The following is a 19523-nucleotide window of genomic DNA, read 5'->3' on the forward strand; positions in this document are numbered from 1 at the left end:
AGGGGTCCCACACAACCCTGGAGGTGTATTAGTGCCTTGAGTGCGGGAAATGTCTTCTAGATGAATGTTGCTGGACATCCCAGCTCTCATGTGGGGAAGAAGCACACCCTGATATACACCTCAGATATACTCCATGGCTGATCTTCATCATGGAAGGAACAGTTCATAAGGAGATCAGAGGTCCCCAAAGACATGGATGAAGTGTGGGACCGGGTTGGCCATTGATAGCAGGGTAAGAATAAAAATGGAGGCCTGACCAAGAGCACTGGGCTAACTTTTCATTGGGGTGCAGCCTATATGCTAGCGATGGTTTGCACCTAATTGGAAGGGGGTCTGCTGTGCTGGGGGAGGGGTTTATTGGAAGGCTGGAGGAATATATAAACTAGGATGGAGGGGGGAGGGAGAATTCGATTATAATGAGGAAGACAGATCAGACGGGTCAGTACTTATTGGGGGGTGGAATGGGGAAAGATGGGGGGAGGGCTATGACAGATGGTAAGAAGGTTCCCATGTTACAAATAACCAGTGGAATTGGTACCATTTTTATGAAAATAAAAAATACACAAAATCCATGTGAACAAGGTGTCGGTGAATGGACAAGGTGTCGGTGAATGAACAAGGTGTCAGTGAATGGACAAGGTGTCAGTGAATGAAAGTGTTTGTTCACCAATGCCAGAAGTGTGCCCAGCACAATAGGTGAGTTGGAAGGTTTGGTGCATGAAGAGAACTAGGATTGAATTGGTATTGCTGAATCTTGGCTTCATTCCTCACATGACTGGGCCATTCATATTCCTGGCTAGGTTCTCTTTCGGAGAGACGGGGGAAATAGGAAAGGGGGTGGAGTCTGTCTCTATGTGAGAAGTGATCTCAGAGCGAGTGTGAAAGAGGACCTAGTTGATGGAGAGTGTGATGAGGCTGAAGTATTATGGGTGGAACTGCACATGGGGGGCGGTACTACAAAGGTCATCATTGGAGTTTGTTATAGGCCTCCCAGTGTTAATGAGGAGGTGGAGACTCAGCTCCTCCCACAGACGGAAAGGGCTGGGACAGTGATAATAATGGGGGATGGTAACTACCCGGATAGTGACTGGAGTAATGGGACTGCAGGAACAGTTAAAGGGCAAACATTTTTAAACCTACTACAGGACAATTTTATGGTCCAGTTCATAGAGGCCCCAACTAGGAATGATGCTCTGCTGGACCTGGTCATCTCCAACCATGCTGAGCTTATTACGAATGTCCATATAAAAGAACATCTGGGTAGCTGTGACCATAACATGATTTCATTTATTGTTAGCTGTAAACAGCGAGCACATACGGGAAAAATAAAAATGCTCAACTTTAAGAGAGCTAATTTTCCAAGGCTGAGAGATGCTCTCCAAGACTTAGACTGGGAGGAAATATTGGCATTGATGATAACAACACAGAAATGGGAGTTCTTCAAAAAGACTGTATGTAACCACACTGCAAAATATATCCCATGGGCAACAAGTATAAAAGGCTACAAATCCAACCTATGTGGTTTACAGCCAAAGTTACAAAAGCGATAGATAATAAGAAAAGAGCTTTTATTAAATATAACAATGAAGGAACGTGATCATCGTTTACACATTACAAAGAATAGAACAGAAGATGCAAAAAGGAAATAAAGGCAAAAACTGAAAACAAACAACAGAAAGATATCAGGACGACCCCAAAACATTCCTCCAATCTATGAATAGTAGAAAGGTCCGGTCCCAGCATGTAGGCCCTTTACAGAAACATCTAGAGGGGGGGGGACAAAGAGAAGGACAATGTATGAAATCCCTTCTTCAGCTCTGTGTATACAAAGGAGCATGGGGGGGCTCTTGTCCATAATGGGGCGTGGTATTGACACCCCCCAGATGGTCCACATTGGCACACAATTGATATGATGCAGAAATATTTGTACAGAATAAAGGTGAATAAAGCCCCTGGACCGGATGGCAGACACCCACGGGGCCTTAAAGGATTCAGCTCTGTCATCTCACAGCCATTGTTTCTCATTGTTAGGGCCTCTTTAATGACTGGCATAGTACCACTGGATTGGTGTAAGGCCAATGTGGGGCCAATATTTATAAAGGGGACAAAATCTTTCCCAAGTAATTATAGAGCTGTTAGTGTCACTTCTATAGTTGGGAAGATACTGGAGAGTTTAACCCCTCCCCCTCCTGAGGACTTACCCCCCTTAATGACCACGCCTCTTTTTGCTTTCGGTGCTGCACTAGTTCAACTGATAATTGCGCGGTCATGCAATGCTGCACCCAAATGAAATTTATGTCCTTTTTTTCACACAAATAGAGCTTTCTTTCGGAGGTATTTGATCACCTGTGCGATTTTTATTTTTTGCGCTATAAACAAAAAAAGACCAAAAATTTTGAAAAAAAAAACAATATTTTTTACTTTTGGCTATAAAAATATATAGTAAACTCAAAGTTAGTTATAAATTTAGGCCAAAATGTATTCTGCTCCATGTTTTTGGTAACAAAATCCCAATAAGTGTATATTGATTGCTTTGTGTGATGTTATAGTTTCTACAATCTATGGGAGAGATACTGCAATTTACGACATTGTTTTACTATACAGAACTGCACTAGTTTTACTGACAATTGCGCGGTCATGCAATACGGTACATAAATGAACATGTAACTAAACTCTTCTTTAAACACAGATGAATCTATCCCAATATACAATAAAATAAAAAAATAAATTGTAAAATAAAATAAAAATCCAAAAATATTATATATCAAACTAAATGTCCCAAAATATAAATGTCCAAAATGTCTCTGTAAAGATGTCTTTCCAAATTCCAAAGCAAACTCGTATCATCTTTAATCATCCAGTATGGAAATTCCAAAATTCTTTGTGAACCTCAAAAAAATAATCTTCTGATAGTGTATTACCTTTAAACTGAACATACATGTAAAATAGTGAAAGAACCGTGTATCATGCCAACTGCATAACGTGAGCTCACATGTGAAAAACAATTCCTCTACCAATATATCAATCTCTGAATATGTAAATACACTCGTGACAAGAATCAGAAGAGTGACCATTCCAAGTCCAAACGATGAAACGTGATCACCTCCAAATAGTGAGGATGGAGAATAACCCAAATCTCTAATAGTGAGCTCTACAAACTCAATAATAGTGAACAATAAAGTGCTCTCCTCCAACTGGTGCAACAATGGATCATTCCCCTCTGGAAATAAATCCCAGGCTTTCAGGGGATAGTCGCACTCTCCAGGCTTCCTAATGTTCCTGTTGGCACTCTTCCATATTCCTCATCAGGTGAGATAGGAGACAATCAGCGCTATATATGTCTTGGAAATTCGCTTTAACGAATTTCTCCTTACCGTGAGTACTCGCAGTTGGATGTGCAGAAATCCCCCATAAAGCTGTGCGAATCTCGCTTACCACGACTGCAGCCAAACTACACGATTCCTGCCCATCCAAATACTTTGGTTCTGTTGAATTTGTGGGTGATGGAGCTCCGTTACCCTAGAATGATCACACGACACTCTAAGGCTGGTTGCAATCCACATAAGGGCCGGCTTTAGGCTCAGCTCTCTGTTTTTATTAAGAATACACACATGCCCCCCACATGAATAAAGTCAATCCCTCCCACCGAACAATGCAATGGGGATTGCTTATACAGAGGATGTACATTCCAATTGGAGCATAGCCTTTGCTATTATCTATCACTGGTCCTCCCCCATGAGTCTTCTGAGGTCAGCAGACTTCCTCCCCTTCCCCCCTATGAGCCATCTGAGGTCATATTTCCTGTCCTACTAGCTTCTATTGGTATGCAAAATTCTCTGCACAAGCACTCCCTAAAAATATCAGTCTGTACCTGGATGGGCCCGATACGATCTTTATTAAAACACATCCATCCGAGATACAGTTCAGATTGGTAATGGGTTGTAAGATATGCATAAGCCTACACGTGGAGTTCACACCGCTTGCGCATTGCGTTATGAAGCCCACGTGGTACCATGCTGCTGATATGTGGATACAGGCCCACGGTCTACTGACAGCAGCATTCGCATGGAATGCCGTGGTGGTATACACGCCGGTCTATAAGCGCAGATCTGCCATCTCATCCATTACCAAGCTGAGTACTGTAATACATACATTGTACATGCGCATGGCCCAATTGCAGCCTTCAGAGCTTTAATTAAGCCACACGAGAGACATATGAATAACACGAATATATGACACATTTAGAGTTCGACCAACAATACAAAATTTCCATGACATTCCCTCCTGTTTTATCATATTCTCCTCGTGTCCCTTCTTGATCTTCTTCAGCTTGATGGGTGTAGTCTCAAACTTCAAAGAGTTCCTGTAGTTGTCCCTGAGAATAAAGCTCCACGGGGTACCTGAAATAACAAGACCCGACGCAGACTCGACACAAACAGGCTTGATTGAAGCGATGATCCTCAAGAGCGTTGGAACCTTCACTACAGGAAGGCTATTGCAAAAACCACAAACAGACTTGTGGTATGAATAAAGCTTGTGATCCCACGGTGGTCTGGGGAGATCCAGCAATAGATTCTCAAATTGCCCCTGCAGACGGGGCCACACAAGGCTGGTCTCGACCCAGACAGTTTTCCAAATCGCAGACACAAACAATGATGAGGCTTGAAGCTTGCTTGAAGGTCTTGGAGAATGTGGTCTTCAGAGAGATAAATTAGAGGGAAGCCAGGACGTAATCTGTAGAGAAGGTGGTTGGTTGGTGAGGTCTTCCCCCGATCAGTGGTTGGAGTGGGATCCCCGGAGCGGGCATGGAGATGTGGTCGTCTGCCCGAGCTTGGCTTACACGGTCGATGAGGCAACAGGAACATCTCACCGCGGCATATAAAAGGCAGATGAAAAAGAGAAGCATCAGGATATACACTCCCACTTCCTTCAACCAAGATCCGATGGAGAACAGGAAATCTCCCAATCCTCCCAAACCCTTGAACGGATTCCAACCCTCACTAGCTATAGCTCTAGCTTTTCCCTGTAGTTCACTAACTTTGTCCATATGGGCCTGGACCTTGTCATCGGTGTCTTCTATCCAAGTACAACAATCCTCTCCGATGAACTCACAGAACCCCCCTTTGGCGGCTAAAAGATAATCAAGGGCCATCTTCTCCTGAAGCACTAAAATTCCCATCTGCCGTTGTTCTTGGGCAATTTCTCTGACAGCCTCTACGGTCTCGTTAAACATACTATTCAAAATGACAGAAAAATTGTTCAGGCGCTTCATAAGTTCTATTCCCCATCCTGTCCATGAGGGGAACCAAGCCCATGCCTGGTCGCCCTCAGAGAACAGTTCCCTGCGAACTCTCCCTGCCATCCTTACCTTCTTGTGGACCATCAACTCTTCATGGTCCATCACTACATAGGATGCGGGGACTAGCTTTATGAGGGCACACGAACCTTTCGCGTTCTGGGGGAATGTTCTATAGGCTGCCGAACCACACAGAAAATAGTATGGACCTGTCAGAGCAGAGCAGGAGGAGTTCCTCGTTCGGCCTCTGGCACTGAGCAACAGTTGCACAGACTGGGGGATTGCTCCCTCAGTCTGCACATCACATCCGTCCTTCCAACACACGTGGTCTGGTCGGTCAGTGTGGTTACTCAGAAAGGAAGTCTGGTTAGTCAGATTGACAGTTATACCTCCCTCGCAGGTGGTAGTCCCAACAAACTTGTTACCTGTGCCAAAGCTGATGTTAAAGCACACCTGAGGGCTGCCTAGCTGTCCAGTTACCCATAATGGACTGACGAGGGTCCTACAGGAGCTAGAGCTAATATTGGTGCTGAAACTGATGTTACCTGCTAAAAATGTGTCATTAAGTTCTACCGATAAATGTCTACGTGGGGGCTGACCAGGGGTCCCTTGCTTTTTCATGCCGACGCGGATGTCATATAGGGCATGAACAGCGGCCATTGCGGACATGTGATGACTGGGTGGGGGCTTAGAGCATACCCAACAGTTGGTTTTGTTGGCGGTTCTGGCTAAACGCAGGTGCATTTTAAATAAAAGGTTGGGGTATCTGCCATCTTTTCCTCCGTTCACACACATGTAAGACATACAAACAAAAAGAAAAAGGAAAATGACACCCCTCATTCTCTGGTGTAGCTGAGAAGCTTCTTGCAGTGGCTTGCGTGCACCCAGTTGTCTCGTCCCTCGAGCTTGAGTGAGGTAGGTGTCGTCAGCTGGACTTGGTATGGTCCGGTGAACCGTGGCTCGAGTCCGGTTCTTTGATGTTTCTTTAGGACGACCCAATCACCTGGCTCAATAGAAAGAACACCTGTTATTGTATTTGGATCGGGGAGCGATTCGCGAACCCGATGGTGTATCTTCTGCAGCTCCCGTTGCAGAGATTGCACATAACCTGTAAGCTGTGAATGCAAAGACAACAACTGTTGAGGAAAGTACAACCCTGTTTTGGGAGGTCCCCCAAACAACACCTCGTAGGGTGACAGCCCATGTGGTTGCCGAGGGGCATTCCGGATGGAATAGGGGGCAATGGGGAGACATTCAGGCCAAGGTTTTTGGGTATCGGAAGACGTTCAACCTTACCGCTACTCTCGGGGTGATATGGGGTGTGTCGCCGTTGACTCCAGTTCCACCAAAGAAATACAGTCGTGTCCTTTGGAAGAGAGGTTAATAGTGGACAAAGAAGACATGTTAGCAGAAGAGGTGTTAGTATTGTTAGTCGTGTTGCAAAATTCAGCACTGTCATTGTTGTCCTCCCCCCCCTTCTCATCTTCCGACACAGGAAGAAGAGAAGCTGGGTTAAGAATAGTGCATCGTTTGATAGTGAGGTTAGTAGGGGTTAGGAGGGTTTTCCCCTGAGAGGGGTACCTTGCCTTGGATGTCCTGTTTTCGCAGGACCGTTCTTGCTGCACCGGTGTCAGTGAGGCAAGGGAGGGGATATTTTAATTCCTCTAGAAAAAGATGGATCTGGGCCGACACCGATTTGTCAACTTCCTATGAGAATTCATAGGAGTTACTTACCATGGTGGTCATAGGGGCGGAGGACTCATCAGGAATGAACTGCCACCGACCTTTAGGTAATTGGGGACAGCTCCTCCTCATGTGCCCCGTTTGGTGGCACTGGAAGCACCTGGGTGGGGGCCTATCCTTCCTGTGACCCAGATCCCTTGGTTTTTCGTGTGGGGTCTGGGACATAAGAACTTTGGCCTTGTCTTGTTTTCTTCTATCCATTTCCCTCTCTATTGCCGCAAGAGTGGAAAGGATAGCAGGGATAGACATCTCATTATATTCGGGTCGGGCCAGAACCAGCCTTTCCCGAATTTTAGTATCGATGCCTTCCAAAAATTTGGCCCGCAACAGAATGTGCGTCGCGGTCACCTTTACCCCTTCAGTTGGAGCATCAGGTCCAACTTCCAGATCCGCATCCAGTGCCGTCTGCTTGAGACGGCGCCAGAAGCAGGCGCTTTCCTCATTAGGACCCTGGGTGAGCTTCATCATGTCCGTAGTAGAGGTAGCACCATACATTTCTGGAAGCTTTGCCTTTAGCTGTGTACAGAACTCTTTGCCCCCTGAAGTCATCTCCTCATGCGTGGTTATAGAGCACCCTGCAATCACTGTACTGGCCACTTCCATGCCCACCTTTGCCCGTAGGATCTGTGCACAATCTGACCCGCTCATACCATAGCTGAACTGGTTTTGTCCAAACATTCGAGCAAATCCTCTCGGATTGACTCGATAGTCCGGGAGCTCAGCCAGAATAGTGCGGATCTCTGCCGGGGTGAAGGGGACATGCCAAACTACCCGTTCCCCTAAAGTCCGTTCCCCCCGTGCATTGGGAGGACCTTCAAATTGCTGCACCCTGACTGGATAGGCCTCGGTCCGGGAAGAGTGCAAGGGCTGACCCAGCATCATCGGTGGGCTTAGATTAACCACCTCGCTTACTGCACCTTCAGGTTTGAGGTCCCTCAGATCAGGGTATAGCTGGGGGGCAGGGGTCTGATCAGTGGTTCGTAGCGCTTTGATGCAATCCGCCCTGTTTTTTAACCGGGTGTCTATTCCCCTTGATTCACAGATAGTCTGCAAATCGGTTGTTGAGTAAGCTTCATAGTTGGAAACAGAAGGAGCTGGGGTGAAGCAGGGAGAAGGGAGAGGTAGAGGCAGAGGCTGAGGCATAGAGACAGAAGACACAGAAGGTATGTCAAGAGTGACGTCACTAACAGAAGAGACAGGTGCAGTTATACTTATCTCAGCCACTGTTGGTTGTTGGGGGACCCCAGCAGACCCTGATCCTGCCTGCCTTAGTAGAGTCAGCCCTGAAAGAGCTTCCTCCACCTCTGACACCGGATCTTCCTGTTTTATTCCCTCTGGAGGCCGGGTATACATCACCTGGTTCTTCCGGACAGACACCAGTTTATGTATGCCTTGCTTCCCTAATCGGATTGACCTGTGAAGCCATAGCTGTGCGATCTCTAGTTCTGACGCCTGCATCCGTGGTTCAAATTCAGAGATGAATTTTTCCCACCTCCATGCGTCAAATGTACCTTCCCGGGGAATTTCCCATCTGGTACCCTTCGACCATTTATTCCACCTTTTGAGGGGTTCTGTAGACTTCCCCCCCAAACTCACCTTCATCAGTTGTGCAGCTGTCCTTACCCTGAAGAGGGCTGGTTCCCCCTCTCTCTTCATGGACTGACTACTGCCCATCGTGACTAGTCACTGGTATATATCCCGCGTCCGGGTACCTGTTTACCCCCTGGAGCACTCGGTGGGATCCTACCGAGAGGCCTGATTCCACCACTTTCCCAGCACAGCGTAATTTATGTGATACTTATCGATCACCCGAAGCGCATCAAGTGGCGGTCAGACTGAGAGCACACCTCCCACTCCCACAGCGCAATTTGTGTGATCCTGACCACCCGAAGTGTTTGTGGTGACCAGGACTTCCCTGGACCGCCCACTCGCACAGCGTAATTTATGTGGTTCTCATCACCCACTGTGTTTGGCAGGCCACACCGCACAATGATGAAAGTGGCTTTTCTCTCCCTGCACACAGTAGCTAACACAAGTCAAAACAAAAAGAGGGGTTCTTGGATGTTACTTAGGGGTCACTGGTTGGGCAGAAACCTGCTAACTGACCTTTAGGAAATTTGTGTAAAGAAAAAAACTTTCCTAATACACACAGAAAAACCCTTTTTCAACCTGAAAAACTGTTAAAAAGGACAAAGTGGATCCTTATGAAAAACACGGGACGTTTCACAGTAAAACAATTACACAGAGGTAAACCGAAAAACTGCGCCAAAAGTAACCTTGTTGCTGACGCAAAAATCACTCCTATCAGCACCGCTAAACGATCCACATTATACACGCAATCTTTACTGCAACCACCTAGAACCGTTTACACAAAAAGTCTGCTGGACGTGAAACACGCGACACAGCAGCTTAAAACAAACCCGCTTTACAATAAGGAACTACTTTTAACAGGAAAAACACAAGAAAAACATAATCACTATACAAGAAATCTATGTGCAAAAACCCAGACTACACCGCGCTCATTAAATGTGGAACACGTGAAGGGAAAACTCGCTTAATACACTTTAAATTGGCTGGCAATACGCAAATTTAAAGCTAAAAGCAAACAACTTAAACTGTAAAAAATTTGGATTAAAAACACAATATGGGTCAAATGCATATAGGAAACTTCATGCACATTGCATAGAGATTACTGCACATTTGGTAGCCAACAAAATGGCCACCAAACAAAAGGAGTCCATGTGGTTTAGTCAAGAAAATGACCCCCCACAGAGGAGCACATGGCAGATACTAGAATGACCCCCCACAGAGGAGCACATGGCAGATACTAGAATGACCCCCCACAGAGGAGCACACGGCAGACTCTAGCCTCAAAATTGCCTCTTACATAAAACAGACTTTTAGACAGAACATACACTGGACAATTACACAACAATATGAAGCACACATACAACACAATTTGGGCACAATCACAGAACGGACATAAAACACCAACATATCACACTAACATGCACATGTAACAAAAAGGACCCCCTGCTGCATGCTTGCTGGGAGCAGTGGTACCACAAAACATTGTACAGACCACATAACACAGATCTTACAACAGTTAACAATTAACCTAAGCCTTTCAGCACTGTAATAATTACCTCACGTGGAGGGGGGTAAAGCAATCACCACAGTACCTACAACCCGCAAATACTTACCTAACACTATGCAACAACTTTTACCCACTAAAACATATACCCGTTTAATTTTTGGTTGGAAGATTTTTTAAACTTGACCAAATCCAGCCAACCAAACCCACCCCCCCTGCTGCTCTCAGCAGAGACAAACCCTCGTCTTTTCACCCACAAATCAAGAGTTTAGGACAAAAAACGAGGTCCTTGTTAAGCGGTATTTCTTGTTAGCTAACAGAGAGCGAAATCAGCCACACGAACACGCAAAAAGCGATCCTCTTAATGGCAGAGAGACCTGAAATGTGCCGGCATACTTTTTGCTAGTTCATGATGGCCATTCCCCCCTCGTTCTTGGTTAGCTACGCAAGAATACGCGTTAGTATCCACCAGGCTCGCCAAACTGTCTTGGAAATTCGCTTTAACGAATTTCTCCTTACCGTGAGTACTCGCAGTTGGATGTGCAGAAATCCCCCATAAAGCTGTGCGAATCTCGCTTACCACGACTGCAGCCAAACTACACGATTCCTGCCCATCCAAATACTTTGGTTCTGTTGAATTTGTGGGTGATGGAGCTCCGTTACCCTAGAATGATCACACGACACTCTAAGGCTGGTTGCAATCCACATAAGGGCTGATTTTAGGCTCAGCTCTCTGTTTTATTAAGAATACACACATGCCCCCCACATGAATAAAGTCAATCCCTCCCACCGAACAATACAATGGGGATTGCCTATACAGAGGATGTACATTCCAATTGGAGCATAGCCTTTGCTATTATCTATCACTGGTCCTCCCCCCATGAGTCTTCTGAGGTCAGCAGACTTCCTCCCCTTCCCCCCTATGAGCCATCTGAGGTCATATTTCCTGTCCTACTAGCTTCTATTGGTATGTAAAATTCTCTGCACAAGCACTCCCTAAAAATATCAGTCTGTACCTGGATGGGCCCGATACGATCTTTATTAAAACACATCCATCCGAGATACAGTTCAGATTAGTAATGGGTTGTAAGATATGCATAAGCCTACACGTGGAGTTCACACCGCTTGCGCATTGCGTTATGAAGCCCACGCGGTACCATGCTGCTGATATGTGGATACAGGCCCACGGTCTACTGACAGCAGCATTCGCATGGAATGCCGTGGTGGTATACACGCCGGTCTATAAGCGCAGATCTGCCATCTCATCCACTACCAAGCTGAGTACTGTAATACATACATTGTACATGCGCATGGCCCAATTGCAGCCTTCAGAGCTTTAATTAAGCCACATGAGAGACATATGAATAACACGAATATATGACACATTTAAAGTTCGACCAATAATACAAAATTTCCATGACACAATAAAGTCTCCTCTTACCCGGTGATGTGAGGGGCGGCTGATTGTCCATCATGACGTCCTTGTAGAGGTCCTTGTGTCCTTCTAAATACTCCCACTCCTCCATGGAGAAATAGACAGTGACACCCTGACACCTTATAGGAACCTGACACACACAATGATACAGTCACCATCCAGACACATCCCTTGTCTGTTACTGGAGAATGTCCCAGAATTCCCAGCACCGCTCACCTCTCCTGTCAGCAGCTCCATCATCTTCTTGGTGACTTCTAGAATCTTCTGCATGTTGTGTCTCTCAGGGTTTAGGGAGTCACATGGAGGCACTGTGATGGTCATATGATCACCTGACTTCAGAAGAGGAAATCTCTGTATTGAGGAACCAATAGGAATATCATGTTAGACTCCCAGAATCCTCCTCACCTCTCCGGTCAGGTCTGTTTTATTAATAGATATGAGTAATGTCATGTGACCTCCCAGAATCCTTCTCACCTCTCCGGTCAGGTCTGTGTTTTATTAATAGAAATGAGACTGATGTCATGTGACCTCCCAGAATCCTCCTCACCTCTCCGGTCAGGTCTGTGTTTTATTAATAGAGATACGAGTGATGTCATGTGACCTCCCAGAATCCTCCTCACCTCTCCAGTCAGCTCTGTGTGTTATTAATAGAGATGAGTGATGTCATGTGACCTCCCAGAATCCTCCTCACCTCTCCGGTCAGGTCTGTGTTTTATTAATAGAGATAAGAGTGATGTCATGTGACCTCCCAGAATCCTCCTCACCTCTCCGGTCAGTAGGTAGATGATCTCCAGGGTGAGGTTTAGTATCTTCTCAGTCATGTGACTCTGGTCCTCCTCCATCCTCATTGGTGCCATCATGTGATCTATACAGGTCTCCTTGTAGACGGATAACTTTGGGAAATGAAAGTAAGAATGATTTGGATGGTATTGGTCACACAATAATAGGATGTGGATGTGAGGGGGGAATAGGAGGGTTGCTGGACATTGAAGAACTACTCCCCCCATGGGAAGATATTTAGTTTGGACTGTTTAGTGTTTGATGCATATTTGAGGTCCCGGGACCCTCTTGTCCTGTCAGATCAGAAATCCCCTTTTCTCTGTTGGGTTTGTTTGGTCTCTGAACTGGTTTTGATGAGTATTAGATCTGCAGACAAGGAATGATAAATCTGATCCTTCCTATGACTAGTTTGCTCTGAGGCAGTGCTGTGAGGTCAATGTCGGCTCATCATGATGTCCAGGAAGGGGAACTTGAGGACTTTTGGCCGGAGTTGCTGCCTAATCAGGACAATTGGCAGAAATCCGGCTGCAAGGCTCCAATCTGTGGCAGCCTGCTGACTGACAGGAGTGATGTCACTGTCACTCTCTGCAATAAGAGAAGAGATTGGATTGGGTAGAAGGAGGATGGTGCTGGTGGAGTAGAGAGCTGTCAGGAAGGAGCCTATTCTCTTCCCTCCAATGGAAGCATAGTGTGGGTAGAAGGAGGACAGCAGGAGGATCTGAGTATCAAGTATATTGTAGTGTCCAGGACATTGTACAGAGTGGTGGTGGGTTCCTGGGGCTCTGAATTCCAGCACCGGGCACTGCCAGAGCCTGTGTCATGGGAGGTATTGGAGTGTCTCCTGAAGATGTCTAGCACTGACCCCTGACTACCTTTTAGTCAATAATGCACCAACAGACCTCCTCTAAGAACAAGTGCCCACCAAGGGGTGAAGGATTGTCCTTCTGCATTCCATTTGGTATCTTTGAATACATTATTTGACCAGTGAGATGGTAAGAAGGTGAAGGTTGTCTTCCTTTCCTGGTAGGAGTTCTGTAAGGAGGTCTGGAAAGTAAGTGCAGGTAAGAGGACAACCAGAGACCAAGATCCCCCCTCCCTGCCTCAGTGTCCCCCTGAGCCTGACAAACTTCTCTTTCCTCAGAGCCCTGCTCCCCGCCAACCCTATCAAAGACCCAGATTCCTTCAGCTACTCTACCCCCTCAAAACCCTTTAACTTCACTATCCCCTCAGGGGCCCCAAAGTCTCCCATCCTCAGTAACCCCTGAGAGACCCCTCAGCTCCTCTTCTTCCCTCAGACCCCTCAGTATTATCCTCCCCCTGACACCAATGATGGAACATGTTCTTCATGGCCGGCTGGGGAATGTTTCCTTCCTCCTGAGCAGCAATGTAAGGGGCTCTATGCTCCATACTCCTGACCCCGGCACTCCATCATTGTGTTGGCTGCATAGTGTAATGATTGCCCATTGGCTGCCTGTGTAGTGTCATCATTGCCCTTTGTAGGCCATGTATGGTCAGGATGGTCCTTGTCTTGTCTATTTATTGTCAGTGCTGTTTGTTTAGAGGACCATATTACTAGAATTTATCTCCACAATGAGGAGAATGTTCCGGCCCCGGAAGTGGGGGAATGTTCTGCCCCTGAAGGGGGTAATCTGGGTTCCCACACTATATATGTGTGTATCATCATCTGCTGGAGATAAAAGACGTCACAGTGACTATGGAGGAAGAGGATGGACGTGACTATGGAGGAAGAGGACGGACGTGACTATGGAGGAAGAGGACGGACGTGACAATGGAGGAAGAGGACGGACGTGACTATGGAGGAAGAGGACAGACGTGACTATGGAGGCAGAGGACGGACGTGACTATGGAGGAAGAGGACAGACATGACTATGGAGGCAGAGGACGGACACGACTATGGAGGAAGAGGTCGGACGTGACTATGGAGGAAGAGGATGGACAAGACTATGGAGGAAGAGGATGGACATGACGGGGAGGTTACTGGGTGTAAATAGGAAATAACATCTTATTACCTCCTCGTCGACATTGGCTGCCACGTCCACCAATGTCTCTGATCTGCTTCCTCCCCACTCACCTCTCCGAATGTCCTGTCTGTACCTGACATCACTTCCTGTCTGTACCAGACATCACTTCCTGTCTGTACCAGACATCACTTCCTCTCTGTCCCTGACATCACTTCCTCTCTGTCCCTGACATCACTTCCTGTCTGTATTCCATAGAGAAGTCCTGTCTGGGGAGAAATGAGATCACCATCTTGTGGATTTCAGAGGAACTGCAGCCCCAAGAAACATCCCTAATAACCATTCCTGCATTGTATCTACCTTACAGAGATACCAGGGAAGATCAAAAAGAACTAAAAAAAGTAAGAAACAATAAACCTAACTCTTATGCAACCAACTGTTTAAATAATATATTTTACTACAGATAGAAAAGACTTAAAGACACAGAACACAAGATAAAAACAAAATACATAATAAAACAGAGACCTCCAAAACAGATCTTTTTGGGTAAAAAAAATGCAAAAATACATCCTAAAGTATAAGAATATCTATCAATCCACTCATAATGAAGATGTGAGACATAAATGACAAGGATGTAATGGTCACAGAGGAATGGTGGTGGAGATCTCTCAAAGTAAGAACACTTCCTTGAATGGTTCTATAAATAAAGAATGAATCCTGGAGGGAATAAAGCTGTAAAGCAATAAATAATATATAAACTGGGCCATCCACTTCATCCATAAAGACATTGTGATTGAAGATCTTCTAGATCACATAGAAGGAGGACTCATCCATGATTTCATACATTTGTTTGGAAGGATAGAACAATCCTCAGAAGGGAACATGTAGGATGACAGGAAAGGCTCCTGACTGGTGAGATCCTCCAAACATAATGATGACATCCATGAACTGGAGCGAGCTCGTTGGGGTGATAAAGCCAATCTGGAAACACTGTGTAGACGTTCTCCAAGAACTCAGCACACTCCAGGTGTGGAGAAAGTCTCCAGGTGGGTTTAGCCTGTCATTTATCATAGGTAGAAATGTCCACACATGGACTTCCACAGGGGCCCCGAGACTACATATAGAACCTGTACAGTGTTCCCTGTAATGAATTGCTTCCCCCCAGGCCTATAGCAGAATGACAGCTGAGCGGGATCTCTCCCATCCTGGGAGGGCATCATATGAAGTCCTCCAAGTCTAGTGGCTCTGCTGTATCTTGATATGTCACCTGCTGTGTCCACCAGATGACAGATCATTGTACCAAGCCAGCCCAGTACCATGTGATTGCTATGACCAATCACAGTGATCACATGACAGTTGTACACAATGAATGGCTTTCATTCATAGCCATCCATTGTGTACTATTGTGATGATCTCTGTGATTTGTCACTGGCTCACTACCTCTACTGGAAATGTATTCCAAGCATCTACTACTCTTTCAGTAAAATAATACTTTCTGAGATTAGTTGTGAACTTTCCTCCAGTTAGTTGGAGGTCATGTCCTCGTGTTCTTCATTTTGGTTTCATATTAAAAATCCTGCCCTCCTGAACCTTATTCACTCCCTTGTTGTATTTAAAGGTTTCAGTCATGTCTCCCCTTTCCCTTCTCTCCTCCAGACTGGACATGTTACGTTCCTGAAGTCTCTCCTGATATCACTATTTGTATTCCCCGTCTCTGGACTCATTCTATCTTATCAATACCTTTATGTAAGTGAGGTCTCCAGAACTGGACACAGTATTCTACATGAGGTTGCTGGTGACCCCTCTAGTGATAGAAAGATCTATATAGAGGAATCAGGACCTCCTTCCTACTGCTGGTGACCCCTCTAGTGATAGAAAGATCTATATAGAGGAATCGGGACCTCCTTCCTACTGCTGGTGACCCCTCTAGTGATAGATCTATCTAGAGGAATCGGGACCTCCTTCCTCCTGCCAGTGACCCCTCTAGTGATATAAAGATCTATATAGAGGAATCGGGACCTCCTTCCTCCTGCCGGTGACCCCTCTAGTGATATAAAGATCTATATAGAGGAATCAGGACCTCCTTCCTCCTGCCGGTGACCCCTCTAGTGATAGATCTATCTAGAGGAATCGGGACCTCCTTCCTCCTGCCAGTGACCCCTCTAGTGATATAAAGATCTATATAGATGAATCGGGACCTCCTTCCTCCTGACAGTGACCGACCTAGAAATGTAAAGATTTATTTAGAGGAATTAAAACCTCCTTCCTCCTGCCGGTGACCCCTCTAGTGATATAAAGATCTATATAGAGGAATTAAAACCTCCTTCCTCCCACCCGTGACCCCTCTAGCGATATAAAGATCTATATAGAGGAATCGGGACCTCCTTCCTCCTGCCGGTGACCCCTCTAGTGATATAAAGATCTACATAGAGGAATCAGGACCTCCTTCCTCCTGCCGGTGACCCCTCTAGTGATATAAAGATCTATATAGAGGAATCGGGACCTCCTTCCTCCTGCCGGTGACCCCTCTAGTGATATAAAGATTTATATAGGGGAATTGGGACCTCCTTCCTCCTGCTGGGGACCCTTCTAGTGCTATAAAGATCTATATAGAGGAATCGGGACCTCCTTCCTCCTGCTGGTGACCTCTATAGTGATATAAAGATCTAAATAAGTACCCCAAATCCTTTTCTTCTGAAGTGCTGGCAAGCAACATAACCCCCATGTTGTACTTTCTCAAGGGATTCTTTTTCCCTAGGTGCATTATGTTACATTTAGAAACATTGAACTGAAATTTCCACTTTTTTGACCAATCATCCAGCAATGCCAAATCCTGTTCCATGTTACAGACACCTCCAGGGATATCCTCCCTATTACACACCTTTGTGTCATCAGCAAAGAGACATCCCCTTACCCAACAACCCTTTACTTATATCCCTTACATATAGATTACATAGAACAGCTCCCAGTACAGAACCTTGGGGTACATCACTAGTGACTGCTCTCTGTTCCGTGTGAACCCCATTTACAACCACACTCTGGTATCTCTCCTTTAGCCAACTGCACATCCACTGAACCCCCCAAGGGCTAAGTCCTAGCTTGTCCAACTTCTGTATTAGATCATTATGTGGAACTATATCACATGCCTTGCTGGAATCAAGATATTCTAAGTCCACAGCACCACCCTGGTCCAAAACATTGGTAATATAGTCAAAAAGTCCAATCAGATGAGTCTGCCATGATCTGCCCTCAGCAAAGCCATGCTGCTTTGGATCCAGCAAGTTGTGTGTTTCTAGATGATCAATGATCCTTCCTTTCAGGAGTGATTCCATTAACTTGACTACCACCAATGTTAGACTCACTGGCCTGTAATTGCCGGCTTCTACCTTGCTGCCCTTCTTGGATGGAACACACTGTGCACTCCATTACATGAACAACATTGGGAGTTCTGCAATCATCATCTGATCAGGATACACAGGGATATGAGCCAATAGTAGATCAGCAGGTGCCTACAGGTTACCACCCCACAGGGATATGAGCCAATCGTAGATCATCAGGTGCCTACAGGTTACCAGTCCAAAGGGTTATGAGCCAATCATAGATCAGCAGGTGCCTACAGGTTATCACCCCACAGGGATATGAGCCAATCGTAGATCACCAGGTGCCTACAGGATACCACAACACAGGGTTATGAGCCAATCATAGATCACCAGGTTGTCGGAACTGTTCTGGGCTCACAGAATGAAACAGGAAGGCTGAACTTATCATCTCTACATGGACATGCTGGAAGCCATTTTGTTCTGTATATTCTATTTCATGGTTTCTGAACACAGATTCTAAGAGCATTCCAAGGTGGTTACAGCTTATGTTCCCAGGTTATAAATCTGGGGGGAGGTATGGTGGGATCAGACGGCTACAAGATGAAGACTAGACATGACACCAAGTGGTAAGATAAATGGATGAGTCCATGTCTAGATTGAACAAAGGACACAAGAACTGGTCACAATGATTATTTCCCATGATCCTCTGGAAAGAGTGCATATTATACCTTACATTGTATATGGTGTTATTATTATGTGACAGGAATATCTGATCCAAAAATGTCACTTGTATTATTATTAGTATTACATGAAGTGAATGCTTGCTTACTTATGTCATCCAGGTTTATATTACTAGATTCCATTTCCACATACATATATTTATATGAAATGGTTTAACAATGAATACATATTGATATATTGGGGATATTCTGTTTGTAACATGATAAAGTATCAGTTTGAGTTCATTGTATGACAACGTTGTTATGTTACAGAAGATGTGAGATAAGAAGTCTCAGTATAATGACCTCATCTTTTTGTAGGATATTTAGGTAGATTTGTTTTCTTTTCCAGAATCACTTAATTAATACATTACTTGATATATATTACTAGATTTTTTTTCTCCAGAATCACTTAAAGTGGTTGTAAACCCAAATATTTAAAAAATTTACTTTTTGCCATAAATGAATACATTTTAATGTAAACATCCATACAGCTGTGAGTGTACCTCAGAAAAATGCTCCTTTAGCTTGTCTCAGCCCTCCAAAAACTGCTGGTCTGTGGGTGTGGCTTAGGACCAGAGAATAGTAGGCGGAGATGTGATGTCACACAATCCCCCAGTTATACCCCCTCCAGCCTCGGCTCAAGAACAATCACTGGTGCTGATGAGTGCTGAGTTGTGGATCTTGTGAAGGCAGAGACCAGCATGGAGAGAACACCCCCTCCCCCACCCCTTGCAGTGTATTACATGGAGGCTCATACTGGTCTCATCCTCAGCACGGCCTGTCACTCACAGGAGAAGGGGAGTGGTGACACCATATTTCTGCTGGTGTCAGATTTATTCTGCTCAGAAGATCAGGTGGGATGTCTGGAGAAAGGGATTGCTTCAAGATACCAGACTAAGCTGAATGGCTCAGTAAAGGTAAAATCTACCCAACTGCAGGATTAGACGGATTTGTGTTTTTTAGGTTTACAACCACTTTCAGTAATACATTATTAGCAGTGACATGGGTACCAGTCTGTGTGACACCAAACCTGGCAGAAAAGCAGTTCTCTCTAAATGTAGTCATGTCCTTACCAGCCGAGGTTAAAGGTCAACCCTTGTCATGTTCCAGAAGACATGTCAGAGAATTCCTCATCCTATACTGCCCCCTTCAGG

The 19523-nt window shown here is 45.4% G+C and overlaps 1 protein-coding gene and 1 long non-coding RNA gene across 2 annotated transcripts in view; both read right to left on the reverse strand.

The window, feature by feature from the left end:
• The window catches only part of LOC149461922 (uncharacterized), a 117456-nt gene that overhangs the window by 34956 nt on the left and 62977 nt on the right, over positions 1-19523 (reverse strand). The gene's annotated exons all lie outside the window — the stretch shown is intronic.
• LOC149461923 (uncharacterized) lies at positions 11789-14511 on the reverse strand. The gene is made up of 3 exons (XR_016312753.1): positions 14379-14511; positions 12333-12461; positions 11789-11919 (listed from the first exon to the last, which is right to left on the reverse strand). It is a non-coding gene; the product is annotated as an uncharacterized LOC149461923 (long non-coding RNA).

This window comes from Staurois parvus, unplaced genomic scaffold, assembly GCF_062004578.1.
Source record: "Staurois parvus isolate SC_StPar_1 unplaced genomic scaffold, SC_StPar_1.0 ptg000191l, whole genome shotgun sequence".
NCBI classification, from domain to species: Eukaryota; Metazoa; Chordata; class Amphibia; order Anura; family Ranidae; genus Staurois; species Staurois parvus.